The following is a 21840-nucleotide window of genomic DNA, read 5'->3' as shown; positions in this document are numbered from 1 at the left end:
ACCACGGTTACATACGTAACCATCGTTTTGTTGTCTAAACCTATGGTTTGTTTTGTGGTCTGAACCTAACATTGGATCTGTTATCTTAACCTCATGTTGGTTTTGTTGTCTAAACCTTACATTGGTTTTGTTGACTCAACTAAACTTCGGTTTTGTTTTCTTTACTAAACCTTTTTTTGTCTAAAGCTAACTTTGTTTTGTCTGAACCTAACATTGGTTTTGTTTTCTTAAACAAATGTTGGTTTTGTCTTTGAAACCTACCTGTACGTAGTTTTTTACACCCAATTGTTATTCTTCCGAAGTGTTTTTGTTGCCAAAACCATACGTGCATTATGTACTGTAATGTTTATGTAGTATAACAAATGATTCTTCAAACTGAAAAACAGTTTCAAAGTCATGCTGTGTTTCCACAATCTTACATCCACCTCACACTTTGATTAGTGAAGCAGTGTATGAATTTATTTTTCTCCTGTCATTTCTTTCAGCTATTTCTGTCACTTTTCATGTACAACTGAATGTAACACTATCATTAATTCCTCAAAATGCAATGACCCCATTAGCCCACTGGCTGTTTGAACCATTATGAACTGACACAAGAGGTCAGACAACACATTGAATGAACCAGTTCTTTTCAACGTAACCCGGCCTTTAAGATTCACCCTCTGGGCTCCATTAACGGTGGTCCACTCAATATCCGCATAAGATATTTAACCAAAGTGGTGGATTAATAACAGCAGGCATCCCATGAACAATGCAGCCTGCTTTTGGGATAATAGAGGGATTCTGACAGACTCTGGACTAAACATGTAACTATTCTGCCATTGCGACAGAACCAAAAAACCAAACAAACATGAGAAACCATATGGAGACAAATGAGATTCTGACTGACTGCTGATATTTCTTCAATGTATGAAAGAGACGAGCAATCCACTGCTGCTGCTACTTTCAATAATCAAGCATGAAACTCAATACCACAAATTTTTAAGAGCAGTCTATCAGTCCGACTTGTCCTTTTCCATCAGCTTACTTGCAAATATAAAGTCTGCAGTAACAAAAACTGTTGTGTGACTCACACTGTGTACCCAGTGGCCACAGCAGCATTGAACAAATATGTCAGGTCTGACACATGAAGTCATAGGTGATAACGTGTCGAATGTCATATGTGCACATAAGGTTTCTTTATTTTATTTTTCATCTATAAGGATAGACTGACTGACTTGTGTTTGGTGTTCACCAGAGCAATTTGTTGCAGCAAATATAGGCATAACTGGTTAATGTGATATTCACCAATATTTGCAACTTGTTTAAAGATTTACATCTGCTTCTTCAGCCAAGAAGCCCCTGACCAGTGCAACATTTTTGGTAGTTTGCGTCAGCGTATTAGAAAAAGAAGAAAATAATTAATATTAATTATTAAAGAGGTGGGAGAATTAAAACTCCAGGATTAAAGAGGTACATTTATAGGGAAAAAATCGGATATCCTCTGAGATTAGTGGCAAATTTACAAGAAAAAAATCATGAAATTATTTTGAAATAATACATTTCTGACCGAAAAAAGCGAATATTCTCCTAGGTTATAGTGAAAATGGCTTGGTTTCAGTCACGTGATTGTGATGACGCGTTACGGGGGCACGATTTCCAAATGGCTGTCCGGAAGTAAAAATGCCGATTACGTCTATGGAGGAAACCGTTCCAGAGAGTCCGTATTGTAGGGATTTAGAGCCAGTTTCTAGAATACGTTACAAAAAATTAGTTAGTAAATATGTTGGGCGTGACCCGTACCTCCATGAAGATGAGTGAGTTTTCTGGAGCAAGGGACGTGGCTCCCGGAGGAGGCTCACGGACTGAGGCATCGGGTACCCCGAGGCGGAGGAGGAGGGTCCGCAGACGCGACCCGCCGAACTCCGACCGTCAACGCTGCCCTCGTTTCCCCCGCTAGAACAGCACCGTCGGACTTGCGTACGCGTAATGCGGTCAGCACGGAGACGGGTAGTCCACCGGCAGCCGCGCCCGACTCATGCAGGCCCGACGGGCGGCCATCGCCGGCCCGAGGGTCAGGGAAGGAGGGGGGAGCGCGGCGAACCGAAGGGGCAGGCGAGCCCGAGACGGGCCCACGCACCACACTGGGCATCCTGAAGTCTGAACTTAGGGGGACGAAGGCAACTGGTGCCTGCGACTGCCCCAGCAGCGGAGAACGCAAGCCTTCCCGATTGATGGCAAAGCGACTCTCAGACCCGCAGACGTAGGTTTAAAATCCACTTTTTACGGCGTTATTCTTTGAGCTTTTTACAATTCTCACCTTTATGGACAACAACCTTTGGTACTCTAAAGAATGATTGGAGCAGCGGTAAACTACACAAAACATGGGCATCTTGACTTTTTCACACGGCAGTTCTATGGGCAGACTTCCTGCCCTCCATCTGGATTTAGCGCGTTCGCGATGCAGCACTGTGACGTCACGTGAAACCAGCTTTTTACAATCGCTAAAACTACACAGATGGATGTTGTGCTAACTGGTAAGAGTTTATGAAAATTGTTAAAAACATTGTCATAGCAATCATAAAAAACTGTAAGATAGTTTTTTAAAATGAATATTAAAACATATAGTAGTTTATATAAGTACTCAACAAAAATATAAACGCAACACTTTTGTTTTTGCTCCCATTTTTCATGAGATGGACTTAAAGATCTAAAATTCATTCCAGATACACAATATTACCATTTCTCTCAAACATTGTTCACAAATCTGTCTAAATGTGTGATAGTGAGCACTTCTGCTTTGCTGAGATAATCCATCCCACCTCACAGGTGTGCCACATCAAGATGCTGATCTGACATCATGATTAGTGCACAGGTGTACCTTATACTGCCCACAATAAAAGGCCACTCTGAAATGTGCAGTTTTGTCTCACAGCAAAATGCCACAGATGCCACAAGCATTGAGGGAGCGTGCAATTGGCATGCTGACAGCAGGAATGTCAACCAGATCTGTTGCTCGTGCATTGAATGTTCATTTCTCCACCATAAGCCGTCTCCAAAGGCGTTTCAGAGAATATGGCAGTACATCCAACCGGCCTCACAACCGCAGACCACGTGTAACCACACCAGCCCAGGACCTCCACATCCAGCAGGTTCACCTCCAAGATCGTCTGAGACCAGCCACTCAGACAGCTGCTGAAACAATTGGTTTGCATAACCAAACAATTTCTGCACAAACTGTCAGAAACCGTCTCAGGGAAGCTCAACTGCATGCTCGTCGTCCTCATCGGGGTCTTGACCTGACTCCAGCTCGTCGCCGTAACAGACTTGAGTGGGCAAATGCTCACATTCGATGGCGTCTGGCACGTTGGAGAGGTGTTCTCTTCACGGATGAATCTCGGTTTACATTGTTCAGGGCAGATGGCAGACAGCGTGTGTGGCGTCGTGTGGGTGAGCGCTTTGCTGATGTCAATGTTGTGGATCGAGTGGCCCATGGTGGTGGTGGGGTTATGGTATGGGCAGGCATCGTTATGGACGAAGAACACAGGTGCATTTTATTGATGGCATTTTGAATGCACAGAGATACCGTGATGAGATCCTGAGGCCCATTGTTGTGCCATACATCCATGAACATCACCTCATGTTTCAGCAAGATAATGCACGGCCCCATGTTGCAAGGATCTGTACACAATTCTTGGAAGCTGAAAATGTCCCAGTTCTTGCATGGCCAGCATACTCACCGGACATGTCACCCATTGAGCATGTTTGGGATGTGCTTGACCGTATCCAGCAACTTCGCACAGCCATTGAAGAGGAGTGGACCAACATTCCACAGGCCACAATTGACAATCTGATAAACTCTATGCGAAGAAGATGTGTTGCACTGCATGAGGCAAATAGTGGTCACACCAGATACTGACTGGTTCTGAGTCCCCAGACCTCCAATAAAGCAAAAAAATGCACATTTCAGGGTGGCCTTTTATTGTGGACAGTCTAAGGCACACCTGTGCACTAATCATGATGTCAGATCAGCATCTTGATGTGGCACACCTGTGAGGTGGGATGGATTATCTCAGCAAAGCAGAAGTGCTCAATATCACACATTTAGACTGATTTGTGAACAATGTTTGAGAGAAATGGTAATATTGTGTATCTGGAATGAATTTTAGATCTTTAAGTCCATCTCATGAAAAATGGGAGCAAAAACAAAAGTGTTGCGTTTATATTTTTGTTGAGTGTAGTACCCCATTTGAAAGACACTGGTTTACATTACCAACAAAAAAACTTTACAGACCAGGGGAATTTTTGTTGTGTCATTTACAATCATCATTTACAATCATTTACACGTCAGTTTTTTTTATCAGAAATAGTTTCACATAGAAAAAGTGTTTTTTTAGAACAATCAATTGATTTTTTCTGAGCTTTTGTACTACAAATAAAGGCAACAACCAATCACGTTGTGTTGAAGAACATATTCACAACATGCACTATAGTGTATGTACACATGGAGGCTCTGTAGTGCACACCAAGATGGCAAACGTTATTGCTCCTTTCAACCTCAACAAAGGCAGCACAGGCCACTCACTATTTGTACTTAAGGGCCTTTCAGTATTCATGGAATGGACCACCGGAGGAAATTGGGGCGGGGTTATGTCTTAATATTATTTGTTGAGAGGTGGGTCACCCAACAATTTTTAGGTTGAGAGGGGGTTCCTCAGCTTTTTTCATGAAAACAGCAACATTTCTGTTATATAAATAAATGCAGGTCCATTTCAAATAGTATAAAAATACACCTCAGCAACACATTCATGTGTTTAAAGTTACATTTTTGGACTTTCATTGCGGGAGGACAGCGTGAGAGTGAATGGGACGAGAGAGAGGGATGACATGCTTTAAAAGAGGGCTGGAGTTCACTGCAGGAAGCCTCGGTACATGGGGCGGTAACTCTACCACTGAGCTATCAGCGTACTTATGACATTAATTTAATCAATCAGATGACGGGGCAGTCATATACGACTATTAACTTACGCATTCACACAGTTGGCGAGTTTTAGATTTTTTTTATGTGACATATTTGGCCCTAGTTTCGTGGCGCAGCGAAGGGTGGTGCAGGGTGGCGGAGCCGGTGCAATGCAAGTTTCGACCAGCGCAGCCTTGCGCACGGTCAGTTTGGCAGTTTGGTGGATCGCCTGCGCCAAGATGGGTGTGGCGGCGCAGCGGGGGAGGCGTCACATATTCAGCTTGGCGCAGCGGAAGTTTCGTGGCAAAAAGCCTCGCAGAGACTGCGCCGAAAGCCCGCCAGCTCCAACCTGGTCTACTCTTGGCGCAAGGCGAATTACAGCTGGCGGAGTTGCAGTTTGGCGCAGTGCGCACACGTCACCAAGGCCTCATAGGCAGGTTTCCACAGTTCCAGGCACATTTAAATGCAATAAATAATCACAACAAACACTATTTATTGCAACCAATTGAAGCAACACGTGAATTTATATCTATATAGATTGTCCCGTCACATCTGACGTCAGATCAAAGGCGGATGGCTTCTTAACGGAAACTCAGCCTGACTGAATTAACACAGCTGAAACTTGGACCTCTCAGACCAAAACATCAGTTTCATCCTGGGAAAGGTTTGGCCGTCTGGCGCTGCTGCTGCTGTCTTCTGTCCAGCGCCACCGCTAGCCATTTTGGTGCCCTGAGCAGAATTCCTTTACCCTCCTTTTGCCCTGACCCTGTTTTGAGATAGACATGCCTAAAATGTGCCTACAATTTCTATAGTGATATAATATCGGCATTATAATTATTATGACGATGATGATTTTTCATAATATTTTTGGTGCCCCCTCAGCACTTGGTGCCCTACGCACAGCGCGTGATGCGCGTGGTGGGAGCGGCGGCGCTGCATCTGTCATTGGGTTGTCAAGTGACGAAACTTGCACTGCACCTCGCCTCGGCGTATTAAAGGTGAGGAGATTGGTGAAGATCTGAATCGCTGTGTTAATCCCACTCCGCGCCTTGTCTCCTCCACGTCTCCCACTCACGCCTTCTCTCCTCCCTCTTTCCCACTTGTGGGGGTAGGAGTGTCATTTTTAATGACAATGTGCCGGCTACGGTCCGTGTTAGCTTGTATGTGTGTGCTAACCACGTCACATCGGACTGCTTCAGTAACGAGGGTCAGTACAAAGCTGGCTTTGCCTCGAGACTGACCCTTCTGCCCCAACCATACGGGACCCAGTAACTTCACCTGAGCCACATAGGTGAGCCATAGCGATACATCCACCATAAACATTGGTGCATGCTACCGCTAGTGTATGTGGCATCCTCTCCGTCTCTCTCCAAGTAGGCGTTGACAGATGGAGCTCATTAGCATTTAAAGGTCCAGGCACAGAACCAGCCAGTTCTCAGGAGAGCTCATTTGAGTAACTTTTAGACAGCTGAAATTCAGGACCACGGATGGGTTTGGGGCAATGCATATCGAATCCAGTGTTGTTGGACCTTTGACAGCTGTGTGGAATTGAGGAAAAACACTATAATATGGCACCTTTAAAGACAGCATTACAGTATGACAGGGGAGAGTATAAAGTAAGGAAAGTGATTGTGCATTGTGACAACACCATCTACCCAAACTTTAACTTAAATTGCCACCATAAGTTACTGGTCATACCAGACCAATTAGGCCTTACCAGAAAAGCTTCATGTGAAGGATTGTAGAATACATGATAATGCATCTTCTCTGTAGACAGACTACACATGCTTTTACAGCAGCTGTGGCTAATTAAATCAATAGTGGGATTAGGTGACAGTCAACATCACTGACAGTAATAATATCAGTTGTCGTTGTTTGCTCATTAGGCTAGCCTATTTATCACCTTGATTAACTGAAGTTAATTAATTGTTGCCACAAATGTATTTAAGAGAAACTGAAGAGTAAATCCACTATGGTGGGTGAGTAAACCAAATGTGTAAAGCTACAGGAAATGTCGGTACAATGTCTAATGTTATACATCCACTACCAGCTTCTTATTTGTTCATTGGAATACACTACAAGGGACCTCATATTTGCATTTAAGTATGTAATGTAAAGTATGTTGAGAAAAGGGAAATGTGTTAATGCTTGGTTCACTATTCTTAGAGGTTTAAATGTGACAATCTTACATGGTCTGGTTGACCAGTAGCTAATGGTGGCAAATATTAACTAACAATAGCTAACACATTGCTCTGCACACAGTTTCTGGCTTTGTTACTTTTATGTACTTAGCTCTTGCAACCCAGCCTCCTATAAAATCATGTCCCTGTACATTAAACAGCACTTTGAATTATGTTTCCAGGGATGGGAAGGGATTTTTCTGGACAAAATGGTCTCAGCTTAAACCAATCCCAGCTGTCATTGCACTGCATGAAAATTGGGATTTTCGTCAGTTAGCGGCCCTGTAAATTCCCGTGGAAGTTCAGGTTTACGACTGCAAACGGCAATTTGCAGGAAACACCGAAAACTGACGTAAATTGCCGGGAATTGACGTGGGCCTTGCTTGGCAGTTGTCCCCCCATGACCCCCCTCCCCGTAATCCTAGGGGAGCCTTTAACATGTAAATGAAAATGCTGTGAGCTATACAAATGCAAATCAGGGTAGCAGGGGGAGTTTTCCCCCAGGCGACATTTTTCTGAAAGGTGTTAACTTCATTTCATCTTCATTCAAAGATATAACTTCATTTCATCTTCATTCAAAGATACACAAAACAATTTGCTTCAACAATTACTTTTAATCAGGCTTTGCCACAAAGGTAAAATGTACATTCATGCACACAACATCACAGTCTCCTAGAGCTCAACCACTGTGCATAGTGGCATGACTACAGTGACCCTTTCTTTGGTCTTGCTTAAATGCACAGTGGATGTGTTAACCACACATCTCCCAGCAATGCGCTCAACAGGCAGAAATGATGCTGGGTATGACGTGTCTGTTCCCTGCAAGCTCCAAACTTCTATTGGCTTTCCATAAAAATGTCTGTCCGGATGGGGATGAAGCCAGGAAACTTGCGCAATAACATGTTTAAATGCAGTACCTTTTGACACAACATTAACAACTATAAACTGCTTTATAATGGCTGGTCGTAGTTCTGCTAGAGGGTCAAGGATGGGTTCATAGATCTCGCTGTGTTCGAAATGCCATACTAACGTCCTACTCGTACTTAATTGTGACGTAAATTTGAGTACGTAGTGCGTTCACATACAATAGTATGTGAATATGTGTACACGAGAAATGCCCGGATGTATACTGCATTGGCAAGAATTTCAGAGTATACAGCGGACCTTGCTAAATCTACTCAACTTCCCAAAATGCATTGCGGCTCGTCTGACTTCACAAGTTTTGGATAATGGCGGACGACTGCGGTGATTCTGGCGACAGCCCGACACAAACCGCGTACACATGTAAGTATACTGTAACATGACTTTTATGTTTCCAGCTGACTTTTAAATCGTATTGATAATGAACGTTACTTTATTGTTGTTGGCATTGTACGTTAACGTTACGAATCGAAGGTCCTGCCAGCCGGCTAGCCTACTGACGCTAATTTACCATAGAAGTTAGCGAGCGCAAGCGAAGCGGAAAATGTGCCGTTTTTACCAACGTTAACTAATAATATAGTGCTTATGTTAAACCGTGGTTATATATTTACTAACGGTGATTAATAACGCCGTGCACCGTTGTCCGTTAAAGGGACGGATGCAGACACCGGGCGCCTCTTTCAGTGGAGGGAACGATGAGGAGACGTTCACGTTCACCGGCAGCAGGAATGCTGCTCTGAGAGGCTTCACTTAAGAAAATGTGGTTTAAATGTTATAATTCTTATATCCAGGACTGCTGGAGACTCTCAGGATGATTGCGGTAAGAATATGTTTGGTGACTGCTAGCTAAGCTAAAATTAGCAAAGCAAGCCCAAGCTAAAAGTAGCTTAAAAGCTAATAGTCCAAGCTAAAAGTAGCATAGTAGCCTTGTAAAAGAACAAGAGAGAGGAACCAGTGTAACGTTAAGTTGCTTTGTTAAGTGTATGTTGTTGGTCTTTTACAGGAAGCAGTACGCCGTCTTCACAACTCGGAGACGAATTGTAGGCACTACGAACCGGAGCAAGGGTACGATTTAAAGAATATGCTTTCATTTTGCTGTATAAGGAAATAGATGCGTTAACAGTAGATACCGATCTTAACTGTTCATTTTGTTTTCACAGACGAACCTCGCCTCATAACGAAGCTGTGACCTCTTACTTGCTCGGAGCTTTGTCCGCAAGTCCGGATTTCTATGACGCTGATAGTGACGCCATTGTGTGTAAGTAACTTTTACTGTTTTCTTCTTCCTTGTTTTAATTTTACTGTGACTTAAGTTTTCTTATTCATACCACTCATTTAATTGTTTTCCAGCTGCCTGTAAGACATACTATGAAACGGTACGCAGGAGCTTCAGACACACACAGCCTGATCTCGCATCGCAGGCGGAAGCTGTGAAGAGGTCAGCTCGGAGTCGTTCCAGGAGAAAGAGGGTAAGACTTATTAGATTTATTAGATCCGTTTTTGGTCAATGTGACCAAACCTACCTAAACCTATTTTTCAGGTGCATTAATAGATGTGTTGTGTCCATGCGCAGTGCATCGCGCAGTACTGATTGTCTTTATTGATTGTTTTACAGCTGCTGGAAGCGAGACGAAGTGTGCTTGCTGGCGATGAGGCGGACCGTTGGAAGTGCGCCACCACAGACATGATGTCTGATGAGGAGGACGGCGTCGTTGGCGGGGTGTCTGGATGGATTGTGCGACAGCCAGGAGCTCACCGAGCTCTGTGCGACTCTACAGTCGCGATTAGAGAAGACTCCCAAGTACAGGGCCACGCACCGCAGGCGGCTGTAAAATTGACCAAATTCGGACAGAATGTCGCCAGTTCATTTGTTTGTTGTGTGGGCAAATTTGTACAGTTGTGTGTTGTGTTGTCAATAAAGCTCTTTCTTTGAATACTTCCTCCTGGCAATTTTTCCTTTCCTCAATAAATTAATTCATATTTATATTTATAAATACATAAATAAATAAAAATAAATATGTGTGTATATATATATATATATATATATGTATAAATATACATATATATATACATATATAAACATATATATGTATATATATATATATATATATATATATATATATATATATATATATATATATATATATATATATGTATATATATATGTATATATATATAGTGATAGATCTGCTAACCAATCACTAGTGATTATTCTTGTTTAAAAGACCCAGTGTGACCAATAGTAACACATCTGCCAACAGGGGTGGGGTTTACATTTATAATGACTCATCAGGTTGACCAATAGTGATAGATCTGCCAACGTGGGTTGGCTTTACATTTATAATGACCAGATCTGCCAACCAATCACGAGCGATTATACTTGTTTAAAACTAGTGGTTTCATCCAATCCTGAGTGAGGATATTCAAGCCATCTCTGGCCAGGCGCGGTTTCGCTGCTATTCATATGCTAATTAGAGCCTTCGCTGTGGTTCGTTTCCGACAATTTTCGGCACAGACGAACGCGGCGTTTGCAGCCTGTAAATTGTCGTTAACTCCCGAAAATTAGGGAGATTTCCGGGCGTTTACAGGGACGAAAATCCGACTTTTCATGCAGTGTTGGGTGTAGGCAGGGTTCACCTGAACAGGTTACCAGTCTAATTAAGAGTCATCAATTAACCTGCATGTCTTTTGACTGTGGGAGGAAGCCGGAGAACCCGGAGAGAAGGATTCAGATAAACATTGGTTAGTAACCAAGCTATTACGACTATTTTGCATCTGAGAAGTAACACGTAAAACTCACAGACCTGTACACGTGTCAGCTATGTGTGAAAGGTTTGACTTACACTATGAGGTTTTCATGTTGGCTTGTTTTTTAGTGACCCAGGAGAGAACTAATGTCTCTGGCCACTTGGACGAGTGTAACAGTAAAACTATGTTCTATACTCCTGTGCTATTCATGGTGAAGAGATGAGTTAGTTAATAACAGGAAATAATGGCTGCGAAGGGGCAGCAGCACTGGTAGAGGAAGATGCTGTATTACCCAAATATCAGAGAAAGTCAATTCAGGACAAGGGCATTGGAAAGGATTCAAAGTAGATTTTTAAACTGGCAGTGTAACGCTGCTACAGCAGGGGTTGGTAGCTCCTCATTTAAACAGACAATATATGGAGGCTGGATAGTGTAGAAAGTGAGGGTGAATACATCCATGAGTGATTTAAGACTTTAGGCATATAAACACAAAGGGAGTGAAATATTGGCAGGTTATGTGTTTAACATTTTTCAAACATGCTTTGAAGGACCAGCAGATTAATTTACCATCAGGAATTCATTAACATTAAGCAGTTGAACTTTTAAAATATCCTTTTAACATGAACGTGTGCTTCGATGTTAACCCATGTCTGAAATGTAAACATATGAGGCATTGTCCTACTGTCAGCCTTCAAGCCACAATCATATTAATCTTCATTAGTCAACTGTATGAGTAACTGAAATCAATATTGCAACAAGGACATATTATTTCATTCAAACTCTTATTATTTCATTCAAACTCTTGCTGCTGAGCACAGGGGCAGGGCTAGTGACACGGCGAGCAGAGCGGACGCCATTTTATTCTAAAAGGACTGGTCCAGTTCCGCTTACACCCCGAGTCTGAAGTGACATCCAACCAATGATCTGTAATAGGTTCGTAGCATCAGTGGGTCCCACCGCCTATAGCAATTTTTTGTCTCATTTCTTGTTATTATTATTACATTGTTGTATTTTATAAGATGTAAAACAAAAAACAAGGTTCAAGGTTCTTTATTATCACGTGCACAGATGAGATGTATATTTGTATGTATGCATGTATCTTGTATGTTTTGTCATCCAACTTTATTGAAACATTTTTTTATTATTATATTTTGATCTTCCTTCCATCTCCCAAAAATGGAGCGTCAACCTCCTATCACTTTATGGACCAGCCTCCTCCTCAGACAGACAGGCAGGATGCACAGCCATACAAACAGAATATTAGTAATGGAAGCCAGAAACCTTGTCAGTATTCAAGTCACAGCCTCAGGCTTCCTCAGTGGTCCGCTGTGTAGTACTCTCAAATTAGCATCATAATTAGCAACATTGGATGCCAATCCATGGCAAATTGGTTTTGATAGATCTCCAGGAAGCAAAAGAAATTGTGGCGCAGCCTCTGCCCTTGGACCAGAGCAGGAGGGCAGTTAGTTACACTGTTTTATATCGGGTGTTTAAAGGAACACTTCCCCCAAATAATGTTCATTGTTTTAAGTACAGTCAAACCCCAAAAGGTCACAATTGATTTTAAGAAATGTATTTAATTTTTCCTTTCAGCTATACATTAAAACAAATACCAAAAAGAAGGTTGCTGAAATGTAATTCAAGCCTTTGAAGTAATATGATTTAAATTCTGAACATGACGGATCTATGTGACTGTGAACATCACCCTTGAAAGCACAGTTCACCCAGGCCAAATTGCAATGTATGTAGCATATCCTGAAAGATGGTCTGACACTTGACTGAGGATTTAAAATGTATTCAAAACTCCAAAACCAACCAACAACAAGTACAAAGACAGAAAACAACAAAGTGCTCATATTTACTTCCATCCACCTCCCTATCCCCCACCATTAGTCTTGTCTACCTGACTAGCTCTGGTTGTTGTCACATGAATGTGTTTAACATTGTTTAACTGCTGAGAGACACAAAAAAACATGGAACCAATGGATGGCATTTAGTGATTATTTATTATGTTATGGATATGGCAATACCAAAGTATCCAGAGCATGTGTGTGTTTGTTGTGTGTGTGTGTGTGTGTGTGTGTGTGTGTGTGTGTGTGCGCGCGCGCATATGTGTGTGTGTGTTGCAGTGGCACAGGAAGATGGAACTGGATGTAAATCCTGAGGTGCTGAATTGAACATTATTAACAATTCACTGGACTCATAGTCAGTGATGGGAATAACGGCGTTAGTAACGCCGTTACTTTTTTCAGTAACAAGTAATCTAATTGATAACTCATCTCATTATTATAACGCCGTTATCGTTACTGCCAACAAATGTGTCGCGTTACTTCATTGAAGGCAGAAAAAAACTAATTTTACGTTATAGTAAACAGAGACACGTCAAGCACTAGGACCAAGCGGAAAACAGCCGCTCAAGCTGAAGCCTGTGTGATTGGCCATCCCCACTGTCACTCCGTCTTGCTTGCACACTGGTCTGTTAGTCTGCGTCAGGAGTCCTATAGGAGTCCGCTGTGCGTTGGGAGTTTGTTCTGCCTGGTTCACGTCAGCTAGAAGGATGTTTTTCTTTTTTTAAGATTATTTTTTTGGCTAGAGTGCCATGCAAGCCTTTTATTGTTTTTTGTAGAGAGAGACAGTGTGGAAAGAGGAGATAGAGGGGGAAGACATGCGCGAAAGAGATCGCCAGGCCGGGAGTCGACCAGCTAGAAGGATGTTAATATCAGAGGTTTCATTTACATTAACGTTTGACACACGTGTCCGTGTGCGTATGTGCGCGCGTGTGTGTGTTTGGTAAATAGACGCAGCCAGGATGTCTAAAAAAAGAAAAGTGGACATAAGAGACTTCTTTAGAAGTCAAAGTGTAAGTTACTCAAAGAAATGCGTTACACCTATCCTGCAACACCTTCATTGGCTCCCAATAAAGCAGCATATCCACTTCAAGATCCTCCTCATCATTTACAAAACTCTCTATAATCTGATAAATAAAATGTATTATTATTGTTGTTGTTATTATTACTATTGGATTAGAATTGGGTGATAATGTTTTGCTACATGATTTACAACCAGTAAAACCACAAAAGGGAACAGTAAACTTAAACGTAACAATAGAAAAATAGAAGAACTACTAGAAAACATAGTGAACTGAAAGAGTTAGAGTTTTATTAAAAATGCTTAGTGTCCCCCCCACCTCTGAAATCAAAACTTCGTCCTTGCACACATTACGTAAAAACATACTACTACTACTCTACTGTTTTTTCCCCCTAATTTACACTAGAAATAGTAAATAAATTTATTATTTATTTTTGGTACATTGCTTAACAAGCATAATTTAATTTTGCTTAGTTGTGACCTGTTGAGGTGCAATAAATATTAAAAGTTCCAAAAGATATATTGTTATTTTATCAATCCACGTTATAAGCATAGTAATTATAATATCTCCAATAAAATTGTTTAGATTTGTGCACTGTGGGTTTCTGTTTGTAATGTATTGAGTATCCATTTCATTATAATACTCAGATTTATCATGAATAATTGAACATGCACATGTATTTTAAGTTCCGTCAAAGAGGGATGGAGATGGGGTCCAAATTATTTGACACATCAGTATTTAAAAATGATTTGAAAGTAACACAATAGTTACTTTCCAAAGTAACTAGTTACTTTTAGAATTTGTAACTCAGTAACTACTTTAGTTACTTTCTGGGAGAAGTAACTAGTACTTTAACTAGTTACTTTTTTAGAGTAACTTGCCCAACACTGCTCATACTATACAGAGTTACAGCTACAAAACACCCACAAAGTATGACCTTACACATTTTTATATATCACCTTTTCTCTTCCTAAGTTATGGACACTAAGGTCACATGCTCATTCTCTTGTTATAGCCCATTAAATCCTGAAAGCATTCAAATTGAACTTCATATAAGGCAGGTTGGCCCATGAACTGTCAAATGAATTCATGTAAGTGCAGTATTTGGGCAGTTCTGCACATTCACAATGAGAACATGTATAACAGGCTCTGACAGAATGTCAGCCATTAAAGGGAACATTGAAGTAGTATTATCTCTCAGAGATTATGTTTCACCCAGACTGACAGGAGAGCATGTTTAAATATTGGATGGAGTTCTAATTCATTTCTGTGCTTCGATATAAACTGTTAGATACAATGAACACGCTTATGTATACATTTGTTTTTTGTATGATTGAGAGATAGATTAACCTTTCACTGATGAAAATTCTACTAAGGACGTTTATTTTCTGGTCCTTGGTGTATTATTAATAGAATTAACCTGATGATAGTCACAAGAGTGAGCAAATTTCAAAAGCCGCAAATAGAAATTTTCGTATTAACATGGACGGGAAACATGTACACAATTTCTATTTATTCAGAAATAATTTCTCTCCTTTTTCTGATTATTCTTTATCTTTAAATGAATCACTCTGTTCCCACAAAATGGAGAAGGAGAAGGAAAATTATTTTTTACAGAAATTGCCTCAGCCAGGCCCCATCACTGCTGAGACATTTATCAATTGTATATTGTTTCTGCTTTGCTTGCTTGAATATGAGGCTGCTGCAGCTGACAGGTGGGGGGGGGGGGGGTTAGATTTAAGGTAATACAAATACAACCTACAGGCTTCATGTACAGTGTATCCACTCAAGGACAGAAATTACAAAAACATTCCAAACAGGCGTCCTGATTCGAGTGTTAGCAGCATGTTTCAGTTTTCAGACGAACACATTCTTTGACAGGTTTTGTTAGATGCTGCTGTGAAGTTGTTTTTTCTGCTTGACATATGCTAAATTGTTCATTCTAACAATACAGAATAGAAAAAATTGAGTTTACAAACTGAAGACAAGTATGGTTTAATGACTGAATTGATTTAATGTTTATTCATATTGGTTTTTCAGGGGAAAGTACAGTTCCATCTGAATATAGTGCTCATGTGTAAAAATATTAGGGTTGCACATCTCTTTGTGATAAACGGTTCGATCTGCATCTAGATACACAGGTTGCGATTCGATTAAAAAACGATATCCTTTTATTACAGACTGATTCGAATCGATTCCATACAGTGTAAGAACGATACGATTCGATTCTACGGTTAATTTTGTTGTAGATATTTTATAAAAATATTTATATTTTATAAAATAAAGAAGCCAATTCTATGAAAGTGACAGTACAAAATGTAAAATACCGCATATCCCCAAACATTGTGGCTGTATGGCACTGGCAAAAAAAAAAAAAAAACAGAACAACAAAATCACATGTCAATGTATTTATTTTTAGACATGGACCAAAAAAAAGGTCTGGCTGAATCATTGGATGGCGGTCACAGGACAGTGTCGTGGACGCTACCCGTGCTGCGGCTGCCTCTTGTGGCGCAAGTTGAGACACAAGCGATTGACATTCAAAGCCATCCGTCTCTCACGTGTGGTCGTGGAGTGCCTGCGGTCACGCGGCAGCGTCGCAGCCGCCTACCTGTGCTGCGCCTGCCTCTCCACCTCCACCTCCTCCATGTTCCGTGTTGTCCCTTGTTTATAACTCATACAAGCTAGCCAGCTACGGCGTTTCGCCGGCAGCTTCAGCTCTCGCGTTGTTTTAGAGACGCTGGTGTAATGCCGCCAACCGCTTCAAAGTCTTGCAATACCCGATCCATGACTCTGTAACCGATTCATCTAGGAATTAATTGATAATTCGTATCGATTGAGGAGGCTGCTACCGATGCAGCCGTATCTCTCACTTGTTGAACCGAATATCCGGTCGCATCGGTCTATCGTTTACAACCCTAAAAAATACGGAACAAATGTTTCCTTAATCTCAATAACAAGCAATACAGACAGCATGTATAGTTAATGTTTTCCATTTACTACTGATTTACCATCAGATTTAGCAATACAAATGCAAGTTGTTGTCTTACTAACGCACGCACGCACGCACACACACACACACGCACGCACACATATATACCATACATCGTCTCTTATGGTGCTTCATTTCATTTCACTCTGGGTTCAAAACCAGCCAGGTGACAATAGTATTATACTCAGTGACTGTGTGTAGAGCAAACAAAATCAGAATTCTATGCCTAATGATGGTAGATATTTGGATGGTATGTATTTGATATTTTTTTCAGTTTAAAGAAATGTATAAAGAAAGACAAATTACACTGTGCATATGAAATTTAACTAACTGTTTTTAACTTGAAAATTTCTATTTTGCAGGTTATTTTGTTTTTTTGGTGTTAGGATTGAGGGTGTAGGTTATTTGAAATGGCAGACCATCTAAGAATTTTTTTTTCAAATAAGGGGCAGACAAAAAAAATAAGAATTATATTCTTCTTTCTGCTCCTTTCCAATCATGAAATGCATTAATTTGACATGTGATGTGGACTTGTGTGTCAACTTATATTGTAATGTGTCATGTACAGTGAAGAAAATAAGTATTTGAACACCCTGCTATTTTGCAAGTTCTCCCACTTAGAAATCATGGAGGGGTCTGAAATGTTCATGGTAGGTGCATGTCCACTGTGTGAGAGATAATCTAAAAAGAAAAATCCAGAAATCACAATCTATGATTTTTTAACAATTTATTCGTGTGATACAGCTGAAAATAAGTATTTGAACACCAACGTTAATATTTGGTAGAGTAGCCTTTGTTTGCAATGACAGAGGTCAAACGTTTCCTGTAGTTCTTCACCAGGTTTGCACAGACTGCAGGAGGGATTTTGGCCCACTCCTCCACACAGATCTTCTCTAGATCAGTCAGGTTTCTGGGCTGTCGCTGAAAAACACGGAGTTTCAGCTCCCTCCAAAGATTTTCAATTGGATTTAGGTCTGGAGACTGGCTAGGCCACTCCAGAACCTTGATATGCTTCTTACGAAGCCACTCCTTGGTTTTCCTGGCTGTGTGCTTTGGGTCATTGTCATGTTGGAAGATCCAGCCACGACTCATCTTCAATGATCTGACTGAGGGAAAAAGGTTATTCCCCAAAATCTCACAATACATGGCTGCAGTCATCCTCTCCTTAATACAGTACAGTCGTCCTGTCCCATGAGCAGAAAAACACCCCCAAAGCATGATGCTACCACCCCCATGCTTCACAGTAGGGATGGTGTTCTTGGGATGGTACGCATCATTCTTCTTCCTCCAAACACGCTTAGTGGAATTATGACCAAAAAGGTCCATTTTGGTCTCATCTGACCACCAAACTTTCTCCCATGACTCCTCTGGATCATCCAAATGGTCATTGGCAAACTTAAGACGGGCCTTAACATGTGCTGGTTTAAGCAGGGGAACCTTCCGTGCCATGCATGATTTCAAACCATGACGTCTTAGTGTATTACCAACAGTGACCATGGAAACGGTGGTCCCAGCTCTTTTCAGGTCATTGACCAAGTCCTGCCGTGTAGTTCGGGGCTGATTCCTCACCTTTCTTAGCATCATTGAGACCCCACGAGGTGATATTTTGCATGGGGCTCCACTCCGATTGAGATTGACCGTCATGTTTAGCTTCTTCCATTTTCTAATGATTGCTCCAACAGTGGACCTTTTTTCACCAAGCTGCTTGGCAATTTCTCCGTAGCCCTTTCCAGCCTTGTGGAGTTGTACAATTTTGTCTCTGGTGTCTTTGGACAGCTCTTTGCTCTTAGCCATGCTGAATGTTTGGGTCTTACTGATTGTATGGGGTGGACAGGTGTCTTTATGCAGCTAATGTGCATCTGATTCAGGATAATACAGTGGAGTGGAGGAGGACTTTTAAAGGCGGACTAACAGGTCTTTGAGGGTCAGAATTCTAGCTGATAGACAGGTGTTCAAATACTTATTTTCAGCTGTATCACACGAATAAATTGTTAAAAAATCATAGATTGTGATTTCTGGATTTTTCTTTTTAGATTATCTCTCACACAGTGGCCATGCACCTACCATGATTTCAGACCCCTCCATGATTTCTAAGTGGGAGAACTTGCAAAATAGCAGGGTGTTCAAATACTTATTTTCTTCACTGTAATGTGTCATGAAAGGAACAAATAAAAAAAAAATGAAATGAAATGTATTGAACAATTCTCTGGTGAGAGAGTTGGTGAGAAATAGGGGCTAGTAGGGGGTTTTAGTAGACGAAACAGTACACTTAGGTGCCGTTGTAGGGAAAGATAAAGACCGAAGATCCTAAAAAGTGATGTAAACAGTCGATCACACAAAGAGGACTGGATGGCGCACTATATATTATCAGCTAACATGCGGCAACCCAGCCTGTTGGAGTGGAATCCGTCAGCACTGGAAATTTATATTGTAAACTAGTAGGCTTGTTGGCTTCAGTTTTCAAGTAGGAAAACGTAATGGTTGAGGATCCTGCTGAAACACCCTACACTTTGCACAAATACTTAAAAAGTGGGCTGGTTCCTGATGGGCTGGTCTTGGGGCTGGCTTGAATAGAGTGCCATGAAATTTGGCACAGACTTTCATGTTCATAATGAACTGTAAACTACTGGTAATACCGTGACTTGTGTTAAGTGCAGCCTCAAAGAACCACTAGAATAGAAAGAAATAATTCCCCCATCACGTTTAGACATTTTCAGGTAATTGAGGTAGAAATGGGATGTCAGCAGATGATATTGGGGAAATTGGGCAAGATTGCGTGCACAGGATTGTTTTAATTAATTTTAACTTTTTTGAAGCACACACGACAAATGTATTTGACACTTTGGAATTTAATTTAAGTGATTCATGCTGTATGACTGAATCAAATCATTGTCTAGACCAGCGGTACTCAATACCCGCCGGCCACCTATTTGTGGCCCCGGAACTATTATTTATTCAGTATGTGTTTTGGTTGGGTCAACACGTGTATCGGGACTTGTCTCCATGCCAACAGACAGCCTGTTATTGGGTCGCGCTGCGAGCATTTTTAAGTTTCACTTACGTTTTTGAAGCTGTCGCATATTGCCACTTTGCCAGAGTAGGAGCATAGATTGCGCACGGGAAAAAAGATTACATGAAAATGGCGTGTTCCGAGTTCTCTGCCTAAAGGAAGGTGGACAGTGAAAATCGCCAATTTAAAGAAGAATGGACTGAAAAGTTTGCATTCATTCTTCCTCCAACCAGCACAAGACCCATGTGCTTAATATGCCAGGAGACTATCTGTGATGAAGATTTCCAATTTGAAAACGGCATTATGAGACAAAAGCATACACATTTTGAAGAAACATATCCTCAAAATTCAGAGGTAAGAACAACATAAAGAAATGCACTAAATACAGTATATCACATGTGACCTGACCGACCTCAATAAATGGACCTTTGAGTCATTGAAAAACATCTTTGTGGCCCTTGAGGATTTGTATTTGAGTACCCCTGGTCTAGACTATCCAATGAAATGGTAAAAAATAAGTAAAACAAATATAACAATGCCCATACAGGTCAAGTGTTCAGGGCCTGGTTTCCCGATAACGTCCACGCTTAGCGCGCTACGAAGACTCCTACGTTATGACTTACCAAAGTTGTTTACCTCTAGTCATGGTTCCCGAACGGTCTCTTAGGAGTCTTCTTAAGAAACACTCCTTACGTCGTACGTACACGGCGCTGTCCAGAAAGAAAGTGTTAAAATCGTTTGCTCAGAGTTCGATTTTCCATTTCATGCGCAGGTGCATGACAGCACTATATTATTAAATGTAGGATATTGCAGTGTTTGCGAATAAAACATTGCTAGAAATCCTTCTAGGCCTAAACATTTATTTAACCATGGTCGAACATATTACCATAGCCTATACTGATTTAAAAAAAGATATAGAAAATATAGAAACAGCGGGGGAGATTGAGCCAATTACATCCTTAATTACATGCGTATTTGACTTATGCAATATAGCAGCGTCGGTCAATATATCCATGGGATTGAAGTTGATCCTTATGAAATTATATATCCCAACTAAACGGCTGCGAGGACGGCGACGTCTTTGGTTCAGCACGAGGATGATTTGTATCGCTGCCATAGTTTTGCCACCGTTCACAGCCGTCACCGTGTCTATTTATGACATTTCAGCCACTCAGACCCTAATTGTTTGTCAATGTGCCAATTCCCCAAATTGCTTGCAGGATTGTGCATGCCTTGACATTGACTAGGCCTAATGGGCTAATTAAATGACACTGTAATATACCTAGGCTACTTCTGAGGTTGCGGTAAAGCTTAGCCTTGTGATGAAATGCATGCGCATTTTATTTTTATTTTCTTCATGAATGACTTAAAATCATTTGTTACAGCCACTTTGCTGTTTTTTACTTTTAATATAATTCATTTGTGGCTTTGGAGTATGGAAAGTTTTTGTATGACAAAATTATTTCGTATTATTATCTTGTTCTCGTATGTTATTTGACGTTTGTCATCGTCATGGGGGCTGACGAATGTTTGTGTTGGCCGATGGATGAGCGTAGCCTGGTAACATACTTTGTTTTGACCACTACTGTTGATATAAATTATTTGTTTGTTATTTTCTTCGTTAAGATGGCATTTTTTACCTAATTTACAAGCGCATTGGATTACTTTTTTGTTCCTGGAAAGGATTGAATAAATATTTTTTCTATATCAAGAGTGTGCGTAACAATACATTCACGTTTTTACGTTGTTCATCGCCACAAGAAACTTCGGTCGGAATGGACACCACACCATTGGTGAAACACAACACTGGCAATGTGCAGTTCCATGCGCAACGGGGATTTCTGGGTTACTGTACAGTGGCGGCGACTAGCGTCAGGAGCTGAAACATCACTACAGTAGAGCTAAGAAGGCTCTAAGAGTGCTCCAGACCACTCTTACCAACGTATGACGTACGAAAGAGATTCGTAGCAAAGAACGTTTCGGGAAACACGCAAAATGTTAAGTAGGAACTCTAAGTAGGGGTTACAAATGACGTAGCGTTAAGAAGGCTTTAAGAAGGCTTCGGGAAACCTGGCCCAGGTGTATTAGCATTGTTGGTTGTCAAGGGCATGCCCTCTCTGATTGGGCTGGTTGTTTGGTTCTTGGTATTGCTGCTTGTAGCATTGTTGATTGTCAGGGGCC

The sequence above is a fragment of the Eutrigla gurnardus genome, assembly GCF_963514095.1.
Source record: "Eutrigla gurnardus genome assembly, chromosome: 4".
Lineage (NCBI taxonomy): Eukaryota > Metazoa > Chordata > Actinopteri > Perciformes > Triglidae > Eutrigla > Eutrigla gurnardus.
Note: the sequence above shows the minus strand (reverse complement) of the source record.